The 9,027-nt window shown below is 40.6% G+C and overlaps 1 long non-coding RNA gene across 1 annotated transcript; it reads left to right on the top strand.

The window, feature by feature from the left end:
• The first annotated feature begins 4,822 nt into the window (after nt 1-4,822).
• Nucleotides 4,823-8,552, top strand: LOC137850227 (uncharacterized). The gene is made up of 3 exons (XR_011092385.1): nt 4,823-6,566; nt 6,935-7,353; nt 8,453-8,552. It is a non-coding gene; the product is annotated as an uncharacterized lncRNA (long non-coding RNA).
• The last annotated feature ends 475 nt before the right edge of the window (nt 8,553-9,027 follow it).

The raw sequence follows: 9,027 nt of genomic DNA, 5'->3' as shown, positions 1-9,027 counted from the left end.
AGAGATGAGTGACCAGTCTTGTTGCACTCAGGCTGAAACACAAAATTTGTTGCTTTGACCTAGTTACCGCACTGACCACAGTCGAGCACAGAGCAGGGGGCAAAAGCGAGGACAAAAATATAAAAGGTGAGGGAAAAGAGCAAAGAGTAAAGGGGGATGAGGAAAAAGCCTCAACTACCAGCCCAGCAGAAGTATACTTCTGAACATCTTTGGTGACGAAAATGAGCCTGTTGTGATTTTTTTTTTTTTTTGTTTTGTTACTACTTCTGGGAAGGCTCCAGAAACTTTATAACGATGGATTCTGTAACACAAGTTATTCCTTCCTGTAAGCTCTTGGAGGGAAACATGTTCTACTTGTTTTAGCACAGATATACATTTTACAGGGCAGCATACATTCACAGAGAGTTGTAGATAACCACAGGAAATAAAGTACTGTTTTATCTAGCTGCTGGTGGTACCTAATCATCCACCCTCATTGCTGTTGTATCTCAACACAATATCTTTTAGAAAGGTTTGCCCTCTGAAGTGCTTGGATTTGACGTATTCTGCAAATGGAGCCTGGAAAGAAAGGGACAAAAGTGAGATGCTTGTTTCCTTGCAATAAGTGGGAATTGTCCATCTTTCCAGAGGAAGTCTGTGGTGTAGCACTTATCCAAAACTGGATTTCCTAGGCTAGCAACTTGACTACAGGACTAGCTACAGCAATACTTATGCCTTTTGGGCTAGCTTGACATAACTCTTCGGTGTTGGCTGTGCCACAAATTCACACAAAGATTCTGAACAAACCTAGCCAGGCCAAATAATTTGATTTTATGGACATGCTATGCAGCCAGCCTTCTAGGGCTTTGGGTTTCCTTTTGTGTTGGTTTTGAGGTGGCAGTAAGTGAAAGTTGTGGAGGTGAGGTTTTGGCTGCAGAATAGATGAAGTTTGACCCTATAAGTCTGTGCTCTATTGAACCGTATGCTTTGGTACATAGTGAAAACAATAAATATATTAAAATACTGCCATGGCAGACTTTAGGCCAGAATGGTCATGAGTTCAGCATGAGTTCAAGCATCTAAAGTTGCAGATAATCAGCCCAGAATATATTTCTGTAGAGTGACTTTCATCCAACATCAATGCTTCGCTGGCTGTAAAACTGGGGGAGAAAAAGAGAGAATGTATTTCAGTGGAGAGTCTGGTTTGCCATACTGAGGTGTGGGGATTTCGATGTGTGTGAGAAGCAAATGAGTTTCAGTGCCCCAAAAGTTGGAGACGCTGCTGCAGAAAGTTTAGTAACAAGTACCACAGGAGACAGGGTACTGCGTCTCCCCGCCTCTCTATTTCCTCGCTTCCCTGCTGGGGCTGCCAATTACATCCAGCTCTGATGGTGGCTTTTTGACACTTCTGCTCACTGGGAAATGGACTTAGACTAGTATTTCATTGCATTTAGGCTTTTAAACAACATCAGAGAGAAATGACTTTCAGCTACTCCGTCTGAACTGGAAGTGAGCCAGCACTCCACACAGAGATGGAGAGATGGTCCTGGTTTGACATGGCCATTCCCTTGTGTGACAGGCTTTCTGCAAACATAGTGGGCACCCTTATTTGCCTATATCAAGTGGGAATGTGTGCACTTTGGATTATTTTAGGTACTGTCTGCACATTTCCAGCATTCACAGAAAAAAACACTAGTAGAGGCCAAAAGGGCAATGAGAGGTGGAAAGGATGGGAAATTTTAAAAGCAAAAAGAGTTTGGCATCCAATTCTTCCTGAAAATCAATTGAGTTCAAAACAATGCCCTTTGCACCTTGTAAATTTGACCTTTGGTCTTCACAAAGATAATGCTGCAATTGAGAGTTTGGGCTCAGTGCCTTTTTCAGACATCAGTTGATTCTTTATGTGCATATACATGTGTAACTATCTATTTGTATCTGCTACAGAGGTTTATGTTTGTTTTACATTGTCTGAACTTTTTGACTGTGGTCGTTGTGAAGCAAACTGTAACCAGACCCAGGGTGGGATGCCCCTTAGGAGGGGTTGTCTCAAAATGACACATTTAGGGTTTTCCATTCATTTACCTTGCTATTTTCCTTGCACACTTCATTTCCACTTGTCTGATCTCCTGTGAGCATAGAGAACAGGTTGTTCCCTTTCTCTTGGCAGCCTTTATGAACTCGAGGACTGCTGTGACCCTGCCTTCCTCTCTCGCCAAGTCTTTTCTTCCTCTGGGAAAGCAGCCCCAGTTCACTCAGCTGGCAACCTGCCATCAGAGGTGGTGACTTTTAGGCCACCCATGGTGCTCTCCTACACTGTGGCAATCTCCTCTGTATTTCTGGATTGCGCTTATAGACCTTGGCGTAACATGTAGCTTTCTCATGCCAGCCAGACACAGTGGACTTGTACTCTGCTTGCGAATGGCATGCGCCCCAGCCTGCACTCTTCTGAGCTGCCTCCCCTAGCTCCTCAGCCAATGTGCTCCTGCCTGATTGTACTGCTTTGCATGGTTGTCCCTGCTGTACCATTCTCTGATTTGGGCTTCTATCTCTCTCTCTTATTCCAGGAGAAAAAAAATAAATAAATTCTGAGTTCAGAGTTCCATGGCTGATTTTTACTTTTTTTTTTTTTTTTTTTTTTTTTTTTTTTTTTTTTTTCAGATGATACATACCTGTGCATGCTCACATCAGTCCTGTAATGTAAAACTTTTGCACTGATATGGAGGCTTGCTAGCTGAGTTTCTGCCAAACTAGGAACCTCTTCTGTTGACAGTGAGTTTCCCTTACTGCCTGGCTTTGTTTCATTGACTAGGATGGTATATTAGTGATTTTTTTTTTTTTTTTTCAAGCTTTCCTTTTTAAATTTACCAGTAGCTAGGATGGAGAAGGTAAACTAAGTGCCAAGAGCACAAGAGGAGTTGAAGGTGTGTGTGAGGAGAAAGGGCTTGGATACAGCTGTCTGTGTGCTGATTAGCAGGGTGTTTGGGACATGGGGAGTGTACCGCTATTTGCTTGGCTTATAAACCAACTTGGTTTACATTTTAATTCCGGGAACTTTTATCACCCTGTTATATAATTTTTGAGTCATTCATCTGTAGCAAATGAAATAAAATGATGCCTGTCATCAAATGGACTTGGTTCCAGCCTAGGCTGAGGTGGGGATGAGCTGGATTTGTTGAAGCATTGCACTTATTGCCTTGATGTATTTAGGGACTAGGTAATCTTCCAAAAGCTTCAGTCTAGATCTGTGTTAGGAATTTTGCTCTATGCCTGTTAAACAAATCTCTGTGCTCTCTGAAGCTGCATATTTTGTGGTTGGCTTAGGAGGTAGCATATTCTTCATGAGTGTATCTATCCTCAGGCATGGGCCATCCAAACCTCCCCACAGCGCTATGGTTCTGGGCCAGGGCTGGCCATTCACCTTTTACAGGTTGGTAAATAGTGTGAAGAAGCTATAGATGCATTATCAGTAGGGCAATTCTTCCAGCTCCCCCATCTCCTGATTGCAGCAACGTCTGAAAACAAGACGTGCACATTCCTAAGGCTCAATTTGGCTCTCACGAGGCTTGGAATAGAATGACAAAGAGCATGCTGCTTTCTTTATTGTTTCAGTTCAAGGACTGTCTACAAAGAGTCATAACCCTGTGCTTAGCATTACATAAAAGTTATTCATTTTCTAGCTCTACAGAAAAGTGGTTGAATCGCAGATGATTTGCATTTGCTGTGTTTTCTTTTCTAATGCTTTCCTGTCCTTTTGTGGCATACCTTGGTAAGTGGCCTCAGAACACTTTGCTTTCAAGGGGACATCTCCCTCGGAAACCTATTATCAAGGCTATTTCAGAAAAGTTGCTCTTGTTTGGTACATCTGGCAGACTGTCTCTGGAAGCCAAACACATCGCTGTGGCAGTGGCTTGACCTCCACTAGTCAATTTATTCCACCTCCCAGCTATATTCAAAGGACTTTTTAAGGAATCCTCTCCAGAGTAAATACAAAGCTCTGCTCTCTGAACAGTTTGTTAGGATAAAGAATCCCCCAACACTTTTCCTTTGGAGCTGCTTTAGTTTCTTATAATCAAGCCTGGCTGCTGCTCTTGATATGCAGCAGTGCAGAAGTTCTAGTACCCATGTTTGGCATTCGGGTACTGTTGCTGGTTATCACCAAAGTGAGATAGACTAGACACACCTAATTGTCATTTAAGCTACTAAATTCTGCTTTGTCTTGTTCTTGGCTTGTTTTAGAGACAGGTATGGAAGTGATTTTGTGTTCAGAGTTTCATTTGGAGCTTGAGGCAAAGACTAACTCAAGGCGTTCAGCTTTGCTGAATTTTAGGAATTTTCTGGTATTTTGCAAATGTTAATTGACTAATCATTGCAGCAGCGAATGTCATCTCATATAAAAGAATAGATTATAGAGCCAGAAGGGACTGTTGTGATCATTTTGTCTGACTTACTGCATGACACAGGCCCTAGGACTTTTTATATGAACTGAAACAGTACTTCAAAGAAGACCAAAAATTCGATCTTGATTTAATCACCAGCTACAGAGAATCAACCAGAACACGGTAAATTTTCCAGTAGCTAATTGCTGCCAGTGTTTAACAAATAATTGCACAGCACTTCATTTCTCTCCTGTCCCCTTTCAAATTGGATTCTTGGGTCCTGTTAGGCTTTAGTCTGATGATTGACAAGCACTTTAATAATGTTGCACTCACTATCTTGGTATCTAAAAACTGTGATCAAGCTTCTCGTTTACTTTCTCTTTCATAGGCTAAACAGTAGACTCCTAAAGTCACAAATCTAAGGTAGGTTATTTTGTCTCTCATTATGGCTTTTTTTCCTCAGCTGTTTGTAGGTGTTCATCCAGACCTGGGCTCCTCAATAAAAGACTGAGACAAAGCTACTGGAAATAATCCAACAAAGGGCTAAGAAGATGATTTGGAACCGGAGCACCTCTACTATGAGAAAAGGCTGAGAGATGTGGGGCTGCTCAGCCTGGAGAAGAGGAGGCTCAAGGGGTATCTCATCAATGTGTACAAATACCTGAAGTGCGGGTGCAAAGAGGATGGAGCCAGGCTCTTTTCAGTGGTGCTCAGTGACAGGACAAATTGATTTAGTTCCTTCTTGAAAGGTGAAAAATAAGTGGCTTTTCATTGCTGAACCTCAAAGCTCAGCTGTGGTTGATGGTTATAGTGTCCATGGATTACCTTTAGAAAAAGTAAGGGAAAAAATATTGCTGTCAGATACGCCTATCCATTCTTGTTAGTCAAGTTTTTCAAGATTACTTCAAGAAGAGAAATGTGCTTTTAGAAAAAGAAAAGGCAAGGTTCATCCATCCTTCCCCACCCATGCAGTAGCAGACTTGCTGAAGAACAAACTCCATTTGTAGAAGTACTTTTGAGTTGGGTCAAAACCAAACTCGATGTGGAAAATTTCTTTCAAACTCCATAGGCAGTGATGGGGAATGAGAGAAAAAAAACAGAAATAATCTTTCATAGGCTTAGGGTTTGCATTTAATTGAGATTATTTTGCTGTGCCTGTCATTTTATTGCACTGCAGGTTACTTTTTAGCTAGGTTGGTGGTTTGTTAGTGTCTAGTCAAATGAGTGGTAAACTTTTGCTCTGAATGCAGTGCTTTAACACAGTTCCCTGGATTTACACTGATATAAACCTCCTGGAAGTTGTGCTTTCTCTGCAGACCTAACAGAGGTTATGAACAGTACTTCTGAAATCAGCATTTAAATAACCTTTCAAAACCACTAGAAACCTCATTATCCTGAATATATATTTTTAGTAGTCATACAAACAGTGAAAATGCGGTGAACCAAAAGTGCAACTTGTAACTGGACAAAAGCAACACCACTGCGTAAATACTGTGCTGATAAACATCTGATTAACCACTAGGTACCCTGACATATCAGTGTGTTTGCTGAAGCTTGGTAAGGTAAGAGCAATTTGGAGGTAAGTATCCTTCTAATGGTATGGGGATTTGCTTTTGAATATGCCACATGTCATGATAAATAGAGCCTTTAACAATACAAGTGAAGTCTCCTTGCAGTTATCCAGGATTATCTAGGAATGTAGAGCAAAATTGGTGACCATCATTAAACGGAATCGCATGCTGTATTTTTCCATTTAAATCTGAAAATGCAGTTCTCAGTCCTTGTAAGACTGGAGTACATGTACTCATGCCCATACTGTTTTCCCAAATTCCCCCTGACCAAAGATATGCCAATCTTCTGGAAAAATAAAAAATAAAAAATTAGGCAAGTGTTTTAAATCACTGCTGTCAAACATTGTTTCCTTATGAAGAAAAGCAGTTTTGAGGGGCTGTAGCCAGATCTGGGGCAGGGAAGGGACTCATAACATCTCTAACCAAAAGCCTTGTTCTTTTCCCAATGTGGGGACGCCCTGAACCATACAATGGAGGTGTGTCTATGCCCTTGCAGAGCCACAGCCTTTTTTTCATCTTCACCATATGATGACATTGTACCAAGACATCTGCAGTCTATGTAACCTGTTTCTGGAAACACAGAGTTTGACTTGGTGGACTCTAATGATGGTGTTTTAAAAAGCACCCTCGCAGCTGCCAGGTACAGATTAAGTGTGGTGGCATAAGATGTGACAAGGCCTGGACTTTGCATGGAGGTTGATAAGGTGTGGGCACATCTACCCTTCTCCCCAGAATGTCTTGAGTAGGTACCAAGTGTCTGGCAGGGGTCATACTTTCTGCAGTGTTCTTGGTCACTGGAAGTACTTTAACTCCAGAGACATCCTGCCCAGCGAGGTGGGGCTCCTCACCTGGGTGAAACCACACCTGCCCGTGTGTAATCACAAACCCTCTGTTTTAGTGAGGTCTCTCTCATATGCACTCCCTATTTCTATGGTAAGGGTTTTGCTCTTTTTATTTACTTATTTATTTGGTAACTGATGTTTTGTTTTCTGTTCTTTTCTTTTTCAGGGCCAGATGGCAACCCATGACTTATCCCTCCTACTTATCCCAGTGACTCTTTGGCATCAGAGGAAAAAACTTCTGCAAGAAGCCTGTCTCTACAGTCACTAAGCTCCCAGAGACTTGGTAGCAGTTTTCATATCTTCTTTGCTGTAGTTTATTTCTTTACCCTCCCTCCTAGGTGTTTTACTAATTCTTTGTTTTTCCTATCTCCTTTACCAGCACTTTCTGTAGGCTGCATTTTTTTTCCTTCTGTGTAAAGCAGTGTGATTCACGGGATATGGCTTTGTAGCTCCTGCTTAGTGACCTCTCCTGGTTCCTCACCTCGTGTTCTCCACTGATCAGAGCCATTGGTGTTTAGATGCTCAGCAGAGGTGATTGCACAGCCTTTGACACCTCACATCCCCTGCTGCCTGGATTTGAAAGAGGTAATCATTTCCAGAGACCTGCCAGTGACCCTTTCCTCGAGCTTTTGTCGTTCACCTTTTACTATCTCTTTTTTTTTAAAGAGCTTGAAGTATCTGGATTCTTCTGCTAGGCATGAAAAGGACACATGCACTGAAATCTTAATGACTTCACCATTCTTTCAGAGTACTTTCACCTGAAACAATATTGCATGGTTACCTCTGTGTCAAATCTTTAATGCCTTTTGGAGTGGAATCTCCAGCTTCTATTCTGGTTCCTTTTCTATTCACTCAAAAACAAGGGGACACTGTGAGATGGAAAGGTTCAATACCTCTCCTTTTTAACTCAGTACATACTCATGCTGCTTGGCAATGATGCCTGCATTGTTACTCCTTCCAGAAGTTGAGCAGAATGTCAAAAGGACCTATGTGCAGGCAAGGAAACTGCTCACAGATTTAGCTGTGAATATTTGAAACAACCAAGAAGTTGAGAAGACCTGAGACAACTTTGGACATCAGGAGAAGACTTTTTTTTCCTCGGGTTTACTATACGGTTTCTTCAACAGAAATGCCTGATGCTCGATGTGATCACTAGACTGCTGTTTGGAGTGGGTCGAACTATTTCTTGCCATGTATTACAGGTGACATCCAGTGCCATAGAGAGTGAGAAAATATTTCTCCACGTTTTTCACGTTTTATGTGAATTCTTATGAGCCATAAAAAAAAAGAAACTAAGACTAAAGAAACAGATTAGTCTTATTTAGATTATTTAAATGACCCTGTTTTGTCCAGAGAGTTAAAATTGTACATCAAAAATCCTAAAGGCTATGTTAAATCAATTGCAAACACAGAGAAAATTGACTTTTAATAGTATAAAAGCAAAAAGTCCTATAACTCCCCTCCAAAGCCCCTTGATATGTCTTTGATGAATCCATCTGAGAAAAGAGCTGAAAATTGATTTCCAAAAGCATAATGTACTTTTTTTTTTTTTTTTTTTTTTTTTCATTTTTGCTTCAATAAATGATACATTTGAAATATTTCCTTTGGGTTCACAGTAAATAGATGAAGTAATGATTTTGTGTTTTTTCTTTCCTTTTTTTTTTTTTTTTATAATGTCTTGCAGTAAAGCAACTTCTGGATTGCTTCAAATGCACTGGCAACATAAATAGCAACAGTTTTCCAGATGAAGAAATCTATGTGGGATATGTTAAATGATAAGCTAAACCTGAGTGATGAGTCTCATGAAAGGTATAAGAAAAGGAAATTCTGCTGCATTGGTGACAATGTAGATGCTTACATTTTAAGTCCAAGGCTGGTTGTGCTATTTTGAATGGATTTAGCCTCTGTTTTTTCTTCTCCTTTTCAAAGTGATTCACAAATTGTGGTATTCATGCCTTCATTCATTACTTGTAATTGTGCAGGGAATCATTTGTCTAAACTGCAGCTGTTAGATTTGCTATAAATCAAATTCAGTGTCCGTTTTCTTTTTTTTTCTTTTTTTCTTTTCTTTTCCCCTTCCTGGTCACCTGAGTTTATGTGGTGCTATTCTTCTCCAGTCAGAAAAAAATGAAAAAAAATAAAAAACTGTGACTAAGTTTAAATACAGATAAATGCTAATATTTGGGGTACAAACTCACATAGATCAGAACAGGTCTAGGGGCAGCTATAAACATGCAGTAGTCTTTGGTCTGTGAAAGA

The sequence above is a fragment of the Anas acuta genome, chromosome 1 (genome assembly GCF_963932015.1).
Source record: "Anas acuta chromosome 1, bAnaAcu1.1, whole genome shotgun sequence".
NCBI lineage: Eukaryota > Metazoa > Chordata > Aves > Anseriformes > Anatidae > Anas > Anas acuta.
Note: the sequence above shows the minus strand (reverse complement) of the source record. Positions and strands in the feature narration are given on the sequence as shown.